The sequence below is a fragment of the Nycticebus coucang genome, chromosome 14 (assembly GCF_027406575.1).
Source record: "Nycticebus coucang isolate mNycCou1 chromosome 14, mNycCou1.pri, whole genome shotgun sequence".
Taxonomy (NCBI): domain Eukaryota; kingdom Metazoa; phylum Chordata; class Mammalia; order Primates; family Lorisidae; genus Nycticebus; species Nycticebus coucang.
In genome coordinates, this window is record NC_069793.1 from 77,327,687 (window position 1) to 77,347,341 (window position 19,655).

General features: G+C 41.3%; 1 protein-coding gene across 5 annotated transcripts in view; it reads right to left on the reverse strand.

Moving 5' to 3' along the window:
• The window catches only part of RAB30 (RAB30, member RAS oncogene family), a 115,417-nt gene that overhangs the window by 50,204 nt on the left and 45,558 nt on the right, over nucleotides 1-19,655 (reverse strand). Inside the window, exon 1 of one of the 5 annotated variants that reach the window (XM_053561552.1) lies at nucleotides 17,046-17,432. The exons of the other annotated variants lie outside the window; for them this stretch is intronic. The gene's annotated coding sequence lies outside the window, so the exon portion shown is untranslated. Of the gene's footprint in view, nucleotides 1-17,045; nucleotides 17,433-19,655 lie in introns of those variants that run through there. 5 annotated transcript variants of the gene reach the window in all.

The following is a 19,655-nucleotide window of genomic DNA, read 5'->3' on the forward strand; positions in this document are numbered from 1 at the left end:
AGCCTGTGTGCCAGTACTCCAGATTCTTGGGTGTTTTCTCTAAAGGTGTGGACAGAGCATGGACTGCTGTTGGTCAGTGCTGATTCTGCAACACAGGAGTGAGGAGAGGACAGTTGGCTGAGAGGGCACCACACAGGAGCAGCAGTGCCCCGAGGTACAAAGTAGCAGCCATTTTTTTTGGCAACAATAGGGCTCAACCCTGGATATTTTGCAGTCACACCCCCTGTCACTCTGGGCAAACAGAGGATGCCGGGCATCTTCTCTGGTGGCAGCCACTGGTAGAAAAGATTTGGGATGGAAACGCAGGCCCTGTGAATAAATGGTTTGCCTGAGGCGGCACTGGGCTGGGTAGAGCTCGGGGACTAGAAAACACATGGCTTGGCAGATCCTCAGGTCAGGGCTCATCAAAAGGACCACTTTGCTGAGCCTGGGGATGCACCCGTCCCTCAGAGGATCATTAGCTGAGACAAAGGAGGGCAGGAGGCTGGAACTGACAGCTAACCATGCTGTGAATACAAATTACAGCAGCACAGACAGGGCCTGAGGCCCAGGTTCTGTGAACTCAAAACAGCTTCTCTTCTGCAGGGGAATTTAGCTGGGACAGAAACAAATTCTGCAAAGTTGTTCTATTCTGTCAGCAACATCAATCAGCAGCGGGGCTAGAACTGAGTGAACAGCCCCAGCCTCCATCAAGCGCCCAAGGTTGTCAGGCCTCACCTCCAGCTGCCAGATAGTGGCAAAGAGCAGCAGCCTGGCTGAGAAGACATAGATCTCCCTGTGATTCAGGCAGGTGTAAACTCCTGGAGTATCTGCTCATTGGAGGCAACTGGGTCACAGCCCTGTGGGGTTATCAGTGACTGGGTGTGACAGACGTGCAAGGTGGGGAAGGAGGCATCAACCTTCCCAGACTAGTCTATTTGTTGGGTGGGTCCTCCTGACCTCACGGAGCACCGGAGCAAGTCATATTTCAGTTGAGTTGTCAGCAGACCCCTGTGATCTAGTTGCGAGAGAACTTTCAAACTCTCCCACCTGAGAGACAATTGATTTGGACCTCTTAAACTGGTCCAACTGCATGAGGACAATCCAAGTGGGACCCTGGGTGTCTGGGTGTAAGAAGGTTTGATTTTCCTTTTCCAATTGTTGCCCATGGGGGGTGGGGTGACTACTAATTGCTAGTATTTCTCCACACCTGAGACTTCAACCCAGTGTAACTGATTCACTACGGTTGTACAGAGACCAGCTGAAAACAAGACAGAGCCACTTAACCCCACCACACCAAGCAGGTCCCCAGTTTCTCAGGCCATAGCACTGTACAGATCTTTGGCAAAGCTCCAGGGGAAAAGGTACAGACATCAGTCCCAGATTTTGGGCAAAGGGCTAGTTAATCACTACTCCTGGAGCCCCGATCCCAACTTTTCTTTATCCACTCATCTAGTCAAATGGTGTAAAATAATCATGAGGTGAAATCAGCAGAAAAACTCTGCTAACATGAATAAACAGAGTATATCAACCACCCTGCCAAGGAAAGATATGGCAGACCTAACTAAAGATTCCATTCATAAACCCATGGCCAAGATATCAGAAATCAAGTTTAGAGTTTGGATTGCAAACAAGATTAACAGAATGAAGAAAAAGTGAGAATTGGAAATTTGAGGAGAAATTTAAAAGTTGTCTCAAGAATTCAACGAATTTAAAGACAAGATCACCAAAGATTTTGACACATTGAAGCAAGAATTTCCAGCCCTCAAAGATCTGAAAAATACAGTAGAATCCCACAGTAATAGAGTGGAGCAAGAAGAAGAAAGGATTTCTGACATTGAAGACAAAGCTTTTACAGGCTCCCAAACTCTCAAAGAGGAAGAGAAATAGAGATCAAAAGTGGATCATTCTCTCAGAGAGCTCTGAGATAATTTGAAGAATGCTAATATCTGCCTCATTGGAATCCCTGAAAGTGATGAAGTGGCTTCACAAGGCGCAGAGGCTCTTCTCCATGAAATTATGAAAGAGAATTTTCCAGACATGCCAAGAGATTCTAAAATTCAGATAGTAGACAGTTTCAGAACCCCGGCATGACTCAAACCAAATAAGACATCCTCCAGGCATATCATAATTAACTTCACTAAAGTTAATATGAAGGAGAAAATTCTGAAAGCAGCCTGAAGTAAGAAAACCATAAACTACAAAAGGAAGAATATTAGAATGACTTCAGATCTCTCTGGTGAAACCTTTCAAGCCAGAAAAGGGTGGTCATCGACTTTTAATCTCCTAAACCAAAACAACTTTCAACCCAGGATCCTGTATCCACCTGAACTGAGTTTAATTTATGATGGAGAAATTAAATACTTTAATGACATTCATATGTTGAAGAAATTTGCCATAACGAAACCAGCTCTTCATAATATTCTCAGACCTATCCTCCATAATGAACAGACAATCCTCTACCACAAAGTGAGGTCACTCAGAAACTTTTGATCAAACTCCAACTTCTACAGTGGCAAAAGGATTAAAAATGTCCACTGGACTTTTGAAAAACTTAATACCCAAAATTTTACCAGGCTTATCAATATCTTCCATTAATGTGAATTGCTTAAACTATCCTCTAAAGAGGCACCGGTTGGCTGACTGGATGCAAAAACTCAGGCCACATATCTGCTGCATACAAGAATCTCATCTTAAAAGATAAATATAGACTCACAGTGAAAGGATGGTCATCCACATTTCAGGCAAATGGTAACCAGAAAAAAGCAGGTGTTGCAATTCTATTTGCAGATACAATAGGCTTTAAACCAACAAAAGTAAGGAAGGATAAGAATGGTCACTTCATATTTGTTAAGGGTAATACTCAGTATGAAGAGATTTCAATTCTTAATATTTATGCACCCAAACAGAATGCACCTCAATTTATAAGAGACTCTAACAAACATGAGCAATTTGATTTCCTCCAGCTCCATAATAGTTGGAAATTTCAACACTCCTTTGGCAGTGTTGGATAGATCCTCCAATAAGAAGCTGAGCAAAGAAATTTTAGATTTAAACCTAACCACCCAACATTTGAATTTAACAGACATCTACATAACATTTCATCCCAAGAAAACTGAATACACATACTTCTCATCAACCCACAGAACATAGTCCAAAATCTATCACATCTTAGGTCACAAGTCTAATCTCAGTAAATTTAAAGGAATAGAAATTATTCCTGGCATCTTCTCGAACCACCATGAAATAAAAAATAAACTCAGTAACAACAGGAATCTGCATACTCATACAAAAACATCGAAGTTAAATAACCTTATGCTGAATGATAGTTGGGTCACAGATGAGATTAAGAAGGAAATTATCAAATTTTTAGAACAAAAAGACAATGAAGACACCAATTATCAGAACCTCTGGGATACCACAAAGGCAGTCCTAAGAAGGAAATTTATAGCACTGCAAGCCTTCCACAAGAGAACAGAAAGAGAGGAAGGTAACAACCTAATGGGACATCTCAAGCAACTGGAAAAGGAAGAACATTCCAACCCCAAACCCAGTAGGAGAAAAAAAATAACCAAAATTAGAGCAGAATTAAATGAAACTGAAAACAAAAGGATTATACAACAGATCAATAAATCAAAAAGTTGGTTTTTTGAAAAGGTCAATAAAATAGATAAATCTTTGGCTAACCTAACCAGGAAAAAAGAAAGAGTAAAATCTTTAATTTCATCACTCAGAAATGACAAAGATGAAATACCAACAGACTCCTCAGAAATTCAAAAAATCCTTAATGAATACTATAAGAAACTTTATTCTCAGAAATATGAAACTCTGAAGGAAATTGACCAATACTTGGAAGCATGTCACCTTCCAAGACTTAGCCAAGTGGAAATGTTGAACAGGCTTATATCAAGTTCTGAAATAGCATCAACCATACAAAATCTCCCTAAAAAGAAAAGCCCAGGACCACATGACTTCACGTCAGAATTCTACCAAACCTTTAAAGAGGAACTAGTACCTATATCACTCAACCTGTTCCAAAATATAGAAAAAGAAGGAAGACTACCCAACACATTCTATGAAGCAAATATCACCCTGATCCCCAAACCAGGAAAAGACCCAACAAGAAAAGAAAATTATAGACCAATATCACTATTGAATATAGATGCAAAAATATTCAACAAGATCCTAACTAACAGAATCCAGCAATACATCAAACAAATTATACATCATGACCAACTCGGTTTTATCCCAGGGTCCCAAGGCTGGTTCAATATAAGTAAATCTATAAATATAATTCAGCATATAAACAAATTAAAAAACAAAGACCATATGATTCTCTCAATTGATGCAGAAAAAGCTTTTGATAATATCCAGCACCCCTTCATGATCAGCACACTTAAGAAAATTGGTATAGAAGGGACATTTCTTTTTTTTTTTCCTTTTTTTTTTTTTTTTTTTTTTTGTAGAGACAGAGTCTCACTTTAACACCCTTTGTAGAGTGCCATTATGTCACAGGACTCACAGCAACCTCCAGCTCTTGGGCTTTCGCGATTCTCCTGCCTCAGCCTCCCGAGTACCTGGGACTACAGGTGCCCGCCACAATGCCCAGCTATTTTTTGGTTGCAGTTCAGCCGGGGCTGGGTTTGAACCCTCAGTATATGGGGCTGGCGCCCTACTCACTGAGCCACAGACACCACCAGAAGGGACATTTCTTAAACTGATAGAGGCCATCCACAGCAAACCCACAGCCAATATCATATTGAATGGAGTTAAATTAAAATCATTTCCACTCAGATCAGGAACCAGGCAAAGTTGCCCATTGTCTCCACTGCTCTTTAACATTGTAATGGAAGTTTTAGCCATCGCAATTAGGGAAGAAAAGGTGATCAAGGGTATCCACATAGGGTCCGAAGAGATCAAACTTTCACTCTTCGCAGATGATATCATTGTATATCTGGAAAACACCAGGGATTCTACTACAGAACTTTTAGAAGTGATCAAGGAATATAGCAGTGTCTCAGGTTACAAAATCAACATCCATAAATCGATAGCCTTTATATATATCAACAATAGTCAAGCTGAAAAAACAGTCAAGGACTCTATTCTATTCACAGTAGTGCCAAAGAAGATGAAATACTTGGGAGTTTATCTAACAGAGGACATGAAAGATCTCTATAAAGAGAACTATGAAACTCTAAGAAAAGAAATAGCTGAAAATGTTAACAAATGGAAAAACATACCATGCTCATAGCTGGGAAGAATCTACATTGTTAAAATGTCCATACTACCCAAAGCAATGTACAATTTTAATGCAATCCCTATTAAAGCTTCACTGTCATACTTTAAAGATCTCAAAAAAATAATACTTCATTTTATATGGAATCGGAAAAAACCTCGAATAGCCAAGACATTACTCAGAAATAAAAACAAAGCAGGAGGAATTACGCTAGCAGACCTCAGACTATACTATAAATCGATAGTGATCAAAACAGCATGGTACTGGCACAAAAACAGAGAGGTAGATGTGTGGAACAGAATAGAGAACCAAGAGATGAACCCAGCTACTTACTGTTATTTGATCTTTGACAAGCCGATTAAAAACGTTCAGTGGGGAAAAGATTCCCTATTTAACAAATGGTGCTGGGTGAACTGCCTGGCGGTCTGTAGAAGACTGAAACTGGACCCACACCTTTCACCATTAACTAAGATAGATTCTCACTGGATTAAAGATTAAACTTAAGACATGAAACTATAAAAATGCTTGAAGAAAGTGTAGGGAAAACTCTTGAAGAAATCAGTCTCAGCGAATATTTTATGAGGAGGACTCCTGGGGCAATTGAAACAGCTTCAAAAATACACTACTGAGACCTGATCAAAGTAAAAAGCTTCTGCACAGCCAAGAACACAGTAAGTAAAGCAAGCAGACAGCCCTCAGAATGGGAGAAGATATTTGCAGGTTATGTCTCTGACAAAGGTTTAATAACCAGAATACACAGAGAACTCAGATGTATTAGCAAGAAAAGAACAAGTAATCCTATCTCAGGCTGGGCAAGGGACTTGAAGAGAAACTTCTGTGAAGAAGACAGGCACACGGTCTACAGACATATGAAAAAATGCTCATCATCCTTAATCATCAGAGAAATGCAAATCAAAACTACTTTGAGATATCATCTAACTCCAGTAAGATTAGCCCATACCACAAAATCCCAAGACCAGAGATGTTGGCGTGGATGTGGAGAAAAGGGCACACTTCTACACTGCTGGTGGGAATGCAAATTAATACATTCCTTTTGGAAAGATGCACTTAGGTATCTAAAAATAGACCTGCCATTCAATCCTATAATTCCCCTACTAGGTATATTCCCATAAGACCAAAAATCACATTATAACAAAGATATTTGTACCAGAATGTTTATTGTAGCCCAATTCATAATTGCTAAGTTATGGAAAAAGCCCAAGTGCCCATCGATCCACGAATGGATTAATAAACTGTGGTATATGTACACCATGGAATATTATGCAGCCTTAAAGAAAGATGGAGACTTTACCTCTTTCATGTTTGCATGCATGGAGCTGGAACATATTCTTCTTAGTAAAGTATCTCAAGAATGGAAGAAAAAGTATCCGATGTATTCAGCTCTACTATGAAACTAATTTATGGCTTTTATATGAAGGCTATAACCCAGGTATAACCCAAGAGTATGGGGAAGGAGGAGAGGAAGGGGAGGGGAGAGAGGAGGATCGGCTGAGGGAGGGTAATTGGTGGGATCCCACCTATGGTGCATCTTACAAGGGTACATGTGAAACTTACTAAATGTAGGATATAAATGTCTTAACACAATAACTAAGAAAATGCCAGGAAGGCTATGTTAACCAGTGTGATGAAAATATGTCAAATGGTATATAAAACCAGTGTATGGTGCCCCATGATTGCATTAATGTACACAGCTATGATTTAATAATAAAAAATAAATAAATAAAATAAAGATAATTTTACAATTAAAAAAGGCCACTATAAAAGATAGAATCTATGCTGGGCGCCTATAGCTCAAGCGGCTAAGGTGCCAGCCACATACACCAGAGTTGGCAGGTTCGAATCCAACCTAGGCCTGCCAACATTGACAACTACAACCAAAAAATAGCCGGGTGCTGTGGTGGGTGCCTGTAGTCCCAGCTACTTGGGAAGCTGAGGCAAGAGAATCGCTTCAGCCCTGGAGTTGGAGGTTGTTGTGAGCTGTGATGCTATAGCACTCTATCCAGGGCGACAGCTTGAGGCCCTGTCTCAAAAAAAAAAAAAAAAGATAGAATCTAGAATACTACAAAGAATTTCTTCCATTAGTAATGCAATTTTTTTTTTTTGAGACAGAATCTCACTATGTCACCCTCAGTAGAGGGCTGTCGTGTCACAGCTCACAGCAACCTCAAACTCTTGGGCTTAAGCAATTCTCTTGCCTCACCCTTGCAAGTAGCTGGGACTACAGGCACCCTCCACAATGCCCAGCTATTTTTTTATTGTTGTAGTTGTCATTGTTTGGCAGGCCCAAGCCAGGTTCAAACCTGCCCGTCCTGGTGTACATGGCCAGAGCCCTAGCCGTTGAGCTACAGGCACCCAGCCAATAATGCAAAATTTTTGAAAATTAATAAAATGAAAACATACTTTGGTCATGACTGAGGATACATAAATATGGCCTGATATTAGATGATTTTTCTTTTGAGAGAGAGAGTCTCACTCTATTACCCAGGCTAGAATGCTATGGTATTAGCCTAGCTCAAAGCAGCCTCAAACTCCTGAGTTCAAGTGATCCTTCCATCTCAGCCTCCCAAGTAGCTAGAACTACAGTACCTCACCACCATGCCTGGTGTTCTTTTGGTTAATTTCTATTTTTAGTAGAGATGGGTTATTGCTCTTACTTAGGTTTATCTCAAACTCCTAAAATCAAGGGATCTTCCTGCCTCACCCCCCAGAGTGCTAGCATTATAAGGCATGAACCACTGCACCTGGCCTTCTTTTTTTGTTTTAGATACAATAATTGGGTTGTATCAAGTGTCTTTACTTTTGGAAGACACATGCTAAAATAAGAATTTCAGGTAAAGTGTTATAATGTCTCCAACTTTCTTTCAAATGGTTCAGCATATAAGCATATATGCAAATAGATGTACATACATACACATATTTAGAAAATAAGGCAAAATATTAACATCATTTTAATTTATCTGGTAGATATTTATTTTATATTATTTTTTTTTTTGGTTTTTGGCCGGGGCTAGGTTTGAACCTGCCACCTCCGGCATATGGGACTGGTGCCCTACTCCTTGAGCCACAGGCGCTGTCAATTTGGTAGATATTTAGATATTCATTTCGTTACTCTTTCATATTTTCAGTATGATAGAAATTTTTCAGAAATAAAACTTGGGAAAGAAAATATTCTCTGGTGATTATGATGATAAACTGGTTTGGGAGCCACTACTTTACCCAATAGGTTTATTTCTGGAGTTATGAAAATAAGAATTCTGAGATGCACAACACATAAACACTCTGAAGTCAATGGTATTTAAAGGAATTTCATATCACAAGTCTCTCCATAAAACACTGTCTCCTAATTGTTCCTAAGCCCACATTTCACACAGGGTTTGCTAAGGTAAGAGCTCATATCAGGGCAGACCTGAAATGTCAGTTGACGGAAGAAGAGGGGTGCACAAGCACAAAGCACGAGCCACGCTTCACCCCTGTCTGCTCCCTAACACCTTCCCAGCTTGCTGATTTTCATCAAACCAGTGCCCTCCTCCCCTCCACGCCACTCCTGCCACTGCCTTGAGTCAGAGTTCAGCTTACCTCACCTACACCTTGGGTGAGAGGTGCTGCTTCCCCATCCTACCCAGCTCAGAATCATGTTTCACTACTTGGTGGGTATATATCTAAAATATGGGCTGGACAATAGTTCTTCTACTAAAAACCCTACAATGGCTTCCCATGATTTTCTTTTTTTGTGTGTGTGTGTGGTTTTTAGCTGGGGCTAGGTTTGAACCCGCCACCTTCAGCATATGGGACAGGCGCCCTACTCCTTGAGCCACAGGCACCACCCTCGGTTTCCCATGATTTTCTTTCTCTGTTGTTTTTTTTTTTTTGAGACAGAGTCTCACTTGGTCACCCTTGGTGGAGTGCCATGGCATTTAGCTTACGGCAACCTCACACTCTTGAGTTCAAGTGATCCTCTTGCCTCAGCCTCCCAAGTAGCTGGGACTACAGGTGCCCGCCACAACGCCTGGCTATTTTTTAGAGACAAGGTCTTGCTCTGGCTCAGGCTGGTCTTGAATCTGTGAGATCAGGCAATCCACCCGCCTCAGCCTCCCAAGTGCTGGGATTACATGTGTGAGCCACTGTGCTCGGCACTTCCCATCATTTTCAAAATCAAGTCCAGAACTCTGCAACCTATTTATGACACACCTTGCACTTCTCCAGCCTCAGTTCTTACCAAACTCGGATTTCATAACCTAGTAATGCTGAATTTTTCAGGATACCTCTCACCCCCATGGTTCAGGCCCTGTGCTCCCCACCTTGCTTAGGCAATTACTGTCCTGGAAGCTTTCCTGGGTTCACCACCTTCCACTCTTTCCTTCCTTTCTCCTTCCTATCTAGTTCTCCCATAATACCTTACACAGAGCTTAATCCGTGCAGTTACTCCAGTGCTCACAGTTATTTACTTACAGGACTGTCTGCTCCTTGAAACAGGAGCTCCTATGGGAAAGGACTGGCTTTGTTCATCTTTGCAGTTTAAGCACTTACTTGTACTTTGCCTTTTTTACTTGCTCCATTTCCTTGTCTATGAAATTAGAAGAATATCGCCCACTTAAAAGGTTGGCATTAAGTATTCAGAGCTTACCACAAACAACAGGCTGTCAGCAGGTTTAATATGTATTGTCAGCATCTCCTGTTTTTGCTTTCCAATTATGCCCATCAGACCTCTTACACTGGCCTCTGCACTGTGTGCCCCCCACCCCATATGCCTGAGTGGCAAGGGTCTCAAATTCTGGACCTATCCTGGGCTCCCATCCCTGCCAGTGCCCTCTGGACACTAGGATGACTCAGCTCAGAAACCAATGCAGTTTGCAAACATTTCTTGAGCATTTTTGTATAAGACAATGTCCCCAATGAAGTGGAAAATGATATAACAATATGTATAAGAACATATCATACCTCCTGGCAAGTAGAGGAGACATGGGAAGATAATTTGACAAATGAATGCAGTACAACTCAAAGGAAAGGGTTGTATATCTCAGGGGGTAAACAGGAAAACCTTGTAGGAAATGCCATTTGAACTGGACCATAAAGTGTGGATTTAAGCTGAGAGGCTGTTTCCATAGTTGTTTCACAAAACACAACACCAAAATACTCCTGTTTCTCAGATGAAAAGTAAATTAGAAAATGCTGCCCCTCTAGGGACTATGTATCCCTCTAGGAAATTCACAATCACAGTAACAAGACCCTGAGAAATCTTGAAGTAAGGAACCCTATTTAACTGCATTTAATCCAGCATCTCAAGTTTGACCACAAGATAGTTCCCTAGTTCTTTCCTCCAAGAGGATATTTACTTTAATACATGGGGAATACACTTTATGAAACAATAGGTTATTTATCAGGATGTCACACATTAACATCAGATTTTTTTAAAAAATAATAAAATCAGCAATTAAAAAATTCTCCTGATTTTGTAGGAAGGGTTTTTCCTTTCTACAAAATGGGAGACACTGTAGAACTAAGAAGTTGTCAAGAGAACAGATTTACTCCTTTTTTATCCTGAAGCATAATGAAGACTACAAGCCTTTCCAAGACAAGCCTTTCCAACAAGACATCTCCAGCTGAGTTCATTCATTCTTTGTTAGGATGTTTACACTTACATAGCTGCTCTTCCTCCCTCTGCAACCTGCTGACTGGGTAAAAAACACCAGACTTGAAAGCAAACAAACAACATTGCATAACAACAAGCCAGAGGCATGTGGGTAATATTTACCAAACAGTCATGCTTATGAAAGACAAGAAGGAGGGGGCGGCGCCTGTGGCTCAGTGAGTAGGGCGCCGGCCCCATATGCCGAAGGTGGCGGGTTCAAACCCAGCCCCAGCCAAACTGCAACAAAAACAAAAAAATAGCCGGGCGTTGTGGCGGGCGCCTGTAGTCCCAGCTGCTTGGGAGGCTGAGGCAAGAGAATCGCGTAAGCCTAAGAGTTAGAGGTTGCTGTGAGCCGTGTGACGCCACGGCACTCTACCTGAGGGCGGTACAGTGAGACTCTGTCTCTACAAAAAAAAAAAAAAAGAAAGACAAGAAGGAAAGAGGCATTGTACACTTATCTGTCCCCAATCCTGGAAGTGCAATGCTAAATTATCCAATGTGAGAGTTAACATATTTACTCGGAGCAAAGCATCAGCATTGTACTCAAGATCCAGAGAAAAATAAGGTATAGTCTTCCTCCTGCTGCATAAGCCAGGGCAGAGAGACAAGGAAACAGACTACCCTGTGTATGCAAGGTGCAAGCAAATGCTTCTATGATGAGGGGTGAGTACAAAATGCCAGGTATGTACAAAAGCAGGGACTGTTTAACTTTGTCTGGACATTAAGGTCAATAAGGAGATTCCTCTTAGTTCTTAAAACACTGAAAAGGCATCTTCCAGGCAAGAAAATAAATACATATATAAATAACTAAAACAAGATTGTAAGATTAAGTTGAATAGGATAGCGCAAGATTGGGGCGGGGGTGGAGGGGAATCAGCAGCCAATCTTCTGGAGAAGGTGGCATGATGAACAATTGCATCTAATTTCACTTATCCAAAAATCCAACAAAAATTCAGTAAGTTACTTTTTTCTTACTAAAAAATCCTTCAAAGTACAGGAAAAGACAAGAGAAGTCAATGGTATCAAATTTTGAAAGCTTGGGAAGCAGATGAACAAGTAGTAACTGACCTAGCAGAGTCAGGAAATATGAATCCAAAACCAGATGCAGGGAAAGCTGAGGATTCAGTTGCTTTAAAGCAGGGAATCCTTAAAAAGCACAGGGCCTGGCAGTCTATAAGATGATAGAATAAAGAAAACAAGAATGAAAGCTGCTTAAGAAGTTAGATCTCTAGATTCCTCCTCTTCACTGACAGAATTCTGCAGGCTAAGTCTCTGGAGAGCATGAAACAGAAATGTTTAGCATTTGTTTGAAAATAATCTGGGGGAGACAATTGGGGGACACAGATGAAACAAAATTATCCACAACCCGACAACTAGTGAACCCGAGCTATGGGTACCTGGGTAATATCCTCCCTATTTCTGTAAATCTTTGGAATTTCCAATAATAGAAAGGAAGATGTCTCTGGCCTCCAAGTGCCCAGCATGGTTGAGTGGGGCACATATCAAAGGCAAGGCACTGTGCCTACTGACAGTGGAGGGGAAAGATCCCACACTCCTCCTCAGGACACCTGAGCATTGCCAGGGAGAACCTCACTCTCAAAGGAGGGTGGAAGACTTTTCTCTGGTGACTGTACCCAACACAAAACATGTAGATGCTGACAGCAGTGGTGCCCAATAAACACCCCACTCTGTAGTGAGGCTCAGAGTTAATGATTTCCATTCCACATTCCAAGTCTCCCGACAGCATTTTTTTTTTTTTTTAAGAGATAGAGTCTCACTTTGTCGCCCTCGGTAGAGTGCTGTAACATCACAGCTCACAGCAACCTCTAGCTCTTGGGCTTAGTAGAGTCTCTTGCCTCAGCCTCCTGAGTAGCTGGGACTACAGGCGCCTGCCACAACACCCAGCTGTTTTTTTGTTGTTGTTGCATTTTGGCCAGGGCCAGGTTTGAGCCCATCACCCTCAGTATATGGGGCCGACGCCCTGCTGACTGAGCCACAGGCACAGCCTGCAACAGCATTTTTTTTAAGCAGCTTTTTTTGAGCTATAATTCACATACCATACAATTCGCCCTTTTAAAGAATACAATTCAATGGTTTTTAGCATACTCACGGAGATGTACAATCATCTACCACAATCGGTGTTAGAACATTTCCCATTACCCCTCAAAAAAACCCTATGCCCATTAGCAGTCACTCTGTTTTTGCCCCCCAACCCTGCCCCAGCCCCAAACACCTATTAAATCTAATTTCTATCTCTACAGATTTGCTTATTCTGGACATTTCCTATAGATGAAATCATACACTGTGTGTTCTTTTGTGAGTGGCTTCTTTCATTTACTATAATGTCAAGGTCTTGACAGCTTTTCTCCCTCCTTCTCAATGGACAGTGACACAGCCAACGGTCACATTTAGAGAGACATCTTGGGAAATCCTCTAATGAAAATATAGACCAGGGCAAACACAACAAAGCAACTCAAAGGAAACAGATATTACATAGGGGTGGAAATACCATTAATATCCTCACAAAAATGAAATAAAACTACATCCATGAAATAAAACTAGGATATTATATAAAGGAAACAGAGAACAAAAAGAGCTCTTAGACACTGATAACATAATAGCAGAATTTTTTAATTAAAAAAAACACAAAAGGACTGAAAGATAAAGTTGAAGAAATCTTCTAAAGTGTAAAATTAAAAAAAACAAAGATATGGAAAACAACAGAGAGAAATTTAAAAAGTTCTAAGGGGCTTGGTGCCTGTGGCTCAGCGGCTAGGGCACCAGCCACATACAGTAGAGCTGGCAGGTTTGAATCCGGCCCAGGCCTGCCAAACAACAATGACAACTACAACCAAAAACTAGCCGGGCGTTGTGGCGGGCACCTGTAGACCCAGCTACTTGGAAGGATGAGGGAAGAGAATCGCCTAAGCCCAGGAGTTTGAGGTTGCTGTGAGCTGTGACACCACACACTATACCCAAGAGTGACAAAATGAGCGAAGAGCTTGGCAACAGAGGACCCCAACATGACATACATAGTAGCAACCAGGCTGAAGAAGTACAACTATAGGGACAGACATACTGGAGACAGTCATCAACCAACAACCCACTGCCATTAAATCTCCTTTTGTGTTCTGGTTCAAATATTTAAAATGTATGATTATAAACTTTTCAAACATACACAAAAGTAGACCCCCTAAACTCATCATCCAAATTCAACAATTATAAAGATTTTGACATACTAACTCGATCTATCCTTTCTCCCTATTTTTTCTTTATTTACATATTTTAAAACAACTTCTATATTATACCATTTCATTTCTATGTACTTCAGAACCCATCTCTATATTACCCACTTTTTTACATTGGAATACTATTATCACACTTATAGAAACTAACAAGGAAAAGAAAATCAACAGTAATTCCTTGATGTTATCTAATACCCAGTCCATAATAAAATTTCCTCAACATCTCACAAATGCCTTTTTACAATTAGATTGTTAAGAGCTAAATTGTGCCTCCTCCCCAGCAAACTCATATATTGAAGCCCTAATCTCTAGTACCTCAGAATGTGATTGCACATATATTTGCTGTTAAGGAGGTAATTAAATTAAAATGAGGTTGATAGAGAGGGCCCTAATCCAAGATGACTGATATCCTTAAAAAAAGAGGAGCTTAGGACACACAGCAGAATACCAGGGGCATGCATGCAGGGAGCAACCATGTGAAACAGGCAGCCAGAGGGCATCCATCAGCAAGCCAAGGAGAGAGGCTCAGGGGACAGCATCCCTGCCAGCACCTAAGATCTTGGACTATAGCCTCCAAACTGTCAGAATAGTAATTTCTGTTTAAGCCATCAGTGTATGGTATCTTTTTTTTTTTTTAGACAAAGTCTCATTCTGTTGCCCAAGCTGAAACCAAGCAATCCTCCTGGCTCAGCCTCACAAATAGCTGGAACTACAGGCACCCACCATAACGGCCAGCTAATTTTTCCATTTTTAGTAGAGACTGGGTCTCACTCTTGCTCAGGCTGGTCTCGAATCCTGAGCTCCAACAATCCTCCCACCTCAGCTTCCCAAAGTGCTAGGATTACAGGTGTGAGTCCCCGTGCCTGGCAGTGTGTAATGTTTTTTACAGTAGCTCTAGCAAACTAACATATCTGAATCAAAACAAGTTTCACACATTATATTTGGTTATAATTCTTAAGTCGTTTTATTGTTTTTTCATGCCACTGACTTGTTGCAGAAGCCAAGTCAGTTGTCCAACAGAATGTTTTATATTCTAAATTTATCTGCCTCCTTAGGATGTAATTCAACTTGTTATCCTTTCCCCCATCTTTCCAATAAATTAAAGTTAGCTCCAGAGGCTAGATTAGATTTTATGGGTCAACTTTTAGGCAAGGATGTTCCATAGGTGGTATGGTGGTATTGCATACTCACTTTTTAACCTGAAAAAAAAAATGCAGGTAAACTTGGCCAGATTCTTTTCTGATTCCATTTGTCTTGACCTTGTGATGAAGTGCCTGCTCATCTCCTCCGTCCTATGTGTTGAGGCTAGAAGAAGAGTTTTGCTTTGACCTTCTCCTTGAGAGCTAGCGGTAGGCCAAAGAGAAACTAGAAGCAAAAATGACAGTATAGTCCAATCTCTCTGACCATTTTTCTATCATATGTCCAGTGCCTGGCCTATCATATGTCCAGTAACCCCATCAGATGCCCCAATAGTGGTGAGACTTGTATTTCCTAGGATTCTCTAACAACCTTGCCCACTGACTTTCCCACTAGGGCCTTTTGTAACCCCCCAGGAAGGTTAAGCCAGACTATGACCCAGAGTTTACAACCCTCATAGTGGTCCTTTTCTTACAAAGTTTAGTAGGTTTGTTTTTTAAAAACAATGTGTTTTAGCAATACACACTGTGCAGTTAAGGAAAAGTAAGAGAATGATCAACACAAAAGTCAGGATAATCTTATATGCGGTGAGGCAGGAAGGGGGTGTGATTTTGGGGGTGGAGGGTACATAGTAGCTTCTAGGGTACCTGTAATGCTCCATTTGAAAAATTGAATTATAAGTACACAATTTTATTTTAATCTTTTTCTTTAACTTGTAAATACCTACTTACAATACTCTTTGATATATATGTTTCATGTTAATTATTTTTATGTAAGCTGTCCACAGTGGCTAGAATATAAGGTTTGAATGGGTTTGAAGAACAGAGTAAAAGGAAAAAAGACAGGAAAAGAAATTTACTCTGAAGGCAAATGGGGGCCTTCATGATGCTCTCAGGAGTATAATCAGGAGACATTTACATCCAAGATCAATTAAAATGACTTTCTCACAATCTACCCATCAAGAACAATAGGAAACAAACCCTTTTTCTCTAAGTTGCCTAAATATAAAATACCCAACATCTTAAGCCTCTCACTGGGAAGCATAATAATATGGTTCTGATGTATTTTTTCCAGTGAGAGGAGTTTCAGCTTGCCCTAGAGAACACGTTTGCATCAAATTCTTAAATGACGCAAAGCTGGGAGGGATGCAGAATGAACATGTTAGATGACAGAACGGGGATATATCTCAGTGAGTTGGAATGACAGGTCAAAACTATCCCAATTATAACAACATCTAACGTTTGTGGACAGCATATGATATGCCAAGGGCTTTACATAATTTATCTCATTTAATCCTCACAACTGCGCTGTGAAGCTGAGACTCAGGGAAGTAATTTGCCCAAGGTCATAAAGCAATTTAATAACAGAGTCATGATTTGAACCTAGGTTTTCAGATTCAAGTTTCAGTCTCAAGGGAGATTCCGTCCACTACCAGAAATTAACATTTAAAACTGAATCCTCTTTGCTCTAATTCAGCCTGTCACCCTCAGAGAACTGCCACCCAACCCCAGCTCCCAGGGGTGAATATAAGAGTATCAGCACTTCTGAAGTATGATCAAATCAGGCTGATTTCATTTAATGTAACACATGGGGACACTTTGATAGCTGTCAGGAAACCCATCCATCCTCAAGAGTAAGTATGTCCTCAAAAGCAAGATGAAGCAAGATTCTCTTTGCTGCCCATTCCCAGCTCAGCTATGTCTGCCTCCCCATCTGTATTTAAGACTTTATAGAATTCAAACTCTGTAGGTATAGACGGGAGCCCCTTACCACAAATATTGCTGAGCAAGACCCCTACCTTCAATTTTCTCTTGTCCTGAGGGGCTTTGTAATTTGATGGGTATGTGGCTGAAAGAACAGTTGGACCAGCTCCAGTGCAGTCATATCCAATGGAGCAATCCCGAAAGACAGCCAGAGAATTTTAATGAAATCCAGAAAACCCTTGGCTGATAAGTGCAACTGCAGTCCAGGCCCACCAGCCCCTCCCCCTGCAGCTAAGAATCTCTGAGCCAGCTTCGCCCCAAGGAGCAGGGAAGAAAATTCATTTTGCATTCAGTAACACCTTGCATAGCAGCCAGGGTAATTTAGGTTATAGGCAAGGCACATGCTAACTTCAACAGGACCCAGGGATCCTGAGAAGCACAGGGTGTGGCAGCAGCAGATCTGAGCCAAAAGATTATGAAACAGTCATTTAAAAAAAAAGAGAGAGAGAAAGAGAGTCTCGTTCCTTCTGCCAAAGCTGTCTGCCTACAGCTGCATACAAGGCTAGTGAGGAATCTTAACAAGCTTAAAGGGACCGTATTTCAGATACTTGAGACCCAAAGGGAGAGGAAATAAGTATTTTGAGCACTTACTATGCATCAGGCGCTATGATCTCAACATAAGGACACTTCCTCAGAGTTGTTTGATAATTTGTTTAAGGCGCACAGCTACCAAGTGGGCAACCAAGACTCAGAGTTCAGTATTAGTGAGTCTCATTAGAAATATAAAACTCAAACTCCTGACTTGTCCTGCCTAATAAAAAGAATGATCACTTAACTGACCAATGGCTATGTGCCTGGCACTGAGCTTATTTCAGCATGCACTATATCATCTAACCCTCACAGCAACTAAATAAAATAGGAGTTGTTATTATCTCCATTTTACAAAGAGCAAACTAAAGCTAGGCAGTAAGTAACTTGGCCCAAGTCAATGCAATCATCAGGATTTGAACCTAGGTCTATTTCTATAGCCCTTACCTACAACACTCACCCTAACCGCCTATAGAGGGAGCCACCTAGGCCATTGTGCCAAAAAAGCAAATGGCCTGAGTATTTCTGCTCCCTCCCCAGCAGGTAGCCAATGTTCCAGGCTTGCCCTTCAATTCCTCTCAGCACCCCTTAGTGAAACACAGAATCCTTGGCTTCCACCTTCCCAGGCACCATGGGATCTGCTGACCAACATGTGTGGAGAAGGCTACCACCATGAGGCAGAGGCTTCTGTGAGTACAGAAGCAGACACTCCCTCTGTAGGGTCTGCTCCACAGACCTTCACAACCTCACAGCAGTCCCTCCACCCCAGTATCTCACAGGCCCATTTTATATTCTTGACAGGAGATCACATGCCTCCTCTCAGAGCAACAGTGATTTCCCAAAGGAGATGACTGTCTAGACACTGACAAGAATTGGGCTACACAATGTAAGGTTTGATTGTTTAGATTTTGGGGGTCTGTGTTCAGCCCCAAGTGAAGGGTCTGGTCTCAGCTCCTCAAGGTTGTCAGACTGAGCATCATTCAGAACAACAGCTAATACCTTGGATCAGGACTGTCTTCCCAGCCAGGCAAGTGTTACCTGAGGGGAATCACAGTCATCTTATGGATCATGCACACACACAGGCACACCACACAAACAGCCCCATTAAGCAAGCTTGATAGAACTCTTCTACGCATATTCAGAATTAAGCAGCAGGTTTTGAGTGGACTGAGCACCTAATATGTTTCAGGTACTATGGCAGGTGCATTCACAGCCAGTATTGTAATTAGCCTTCACAATATTCTGTGACGTAGATAGGGTTGCTCTATACAGATGAGGCAACTGAAGCCCAGAGAGATAACATAATTTGCCCAAAGTCATACAGGAAGCAATGAAACTCAGGTTCAAATCTGTTTTTAATATGACTCCAACACCCTTTCATTCAGTCAATTATGACTCCATTCATTTATTCCTCAGATAGTTTTTGAGGAATCACGGTCTATAAGCCAGCTACTGCACCACTTACAGAGGATAAAAATGTCAATCTGATGAGATAAGTCCAGTCACCAAAGAGCTTCTGCCTCATCAGGAAACATGACAGCGCAGATACAAAAGATAGCTGCAGGGTGATGAGTTTGGGACCTGGGTGAGTAACTGGTGCTGCATCTCTGAGGAAGTGGGATTTGAGCTGAGACCTGAAAAATAAGAATGAGCCAACTATTTGCAAAGCTAGGAAAAGAAGATTACAGGCAATCAGAATAAGGCCAAGACCAGCTGCAGGTATAAGATGACACATCCAAGGAATATACTATAAAAGAGATCAGGGACCAAGACATCAGAGTGAGCAATAAATAAGAAAGAATTGACCTTGTTGACTAGGACACAGGGTATAGGCTTTGTTCTAAGGGTGATAGGAAAGGAAAGAAGAGTTTAATCAGGGAAGTAGCATGATTTGATTTATGCTTTAAAGAAATAATTCTGGTTGCTGTGTGGAGGAAGCAGTACAGGAAGGGAGCCAGAGTTAGGAATCAGGGGAAAGATGATGGTGGCTTGGACCATAGGGATGGTAGGGGAGAGGATTTAATAATATTTAGGGATAAGACTAAAAAGACATGCTGATGAACTGTATGTGAATGGTGAGGGGAACAAACTCCTAGGTTTCTGGGTAGATAGTAGTA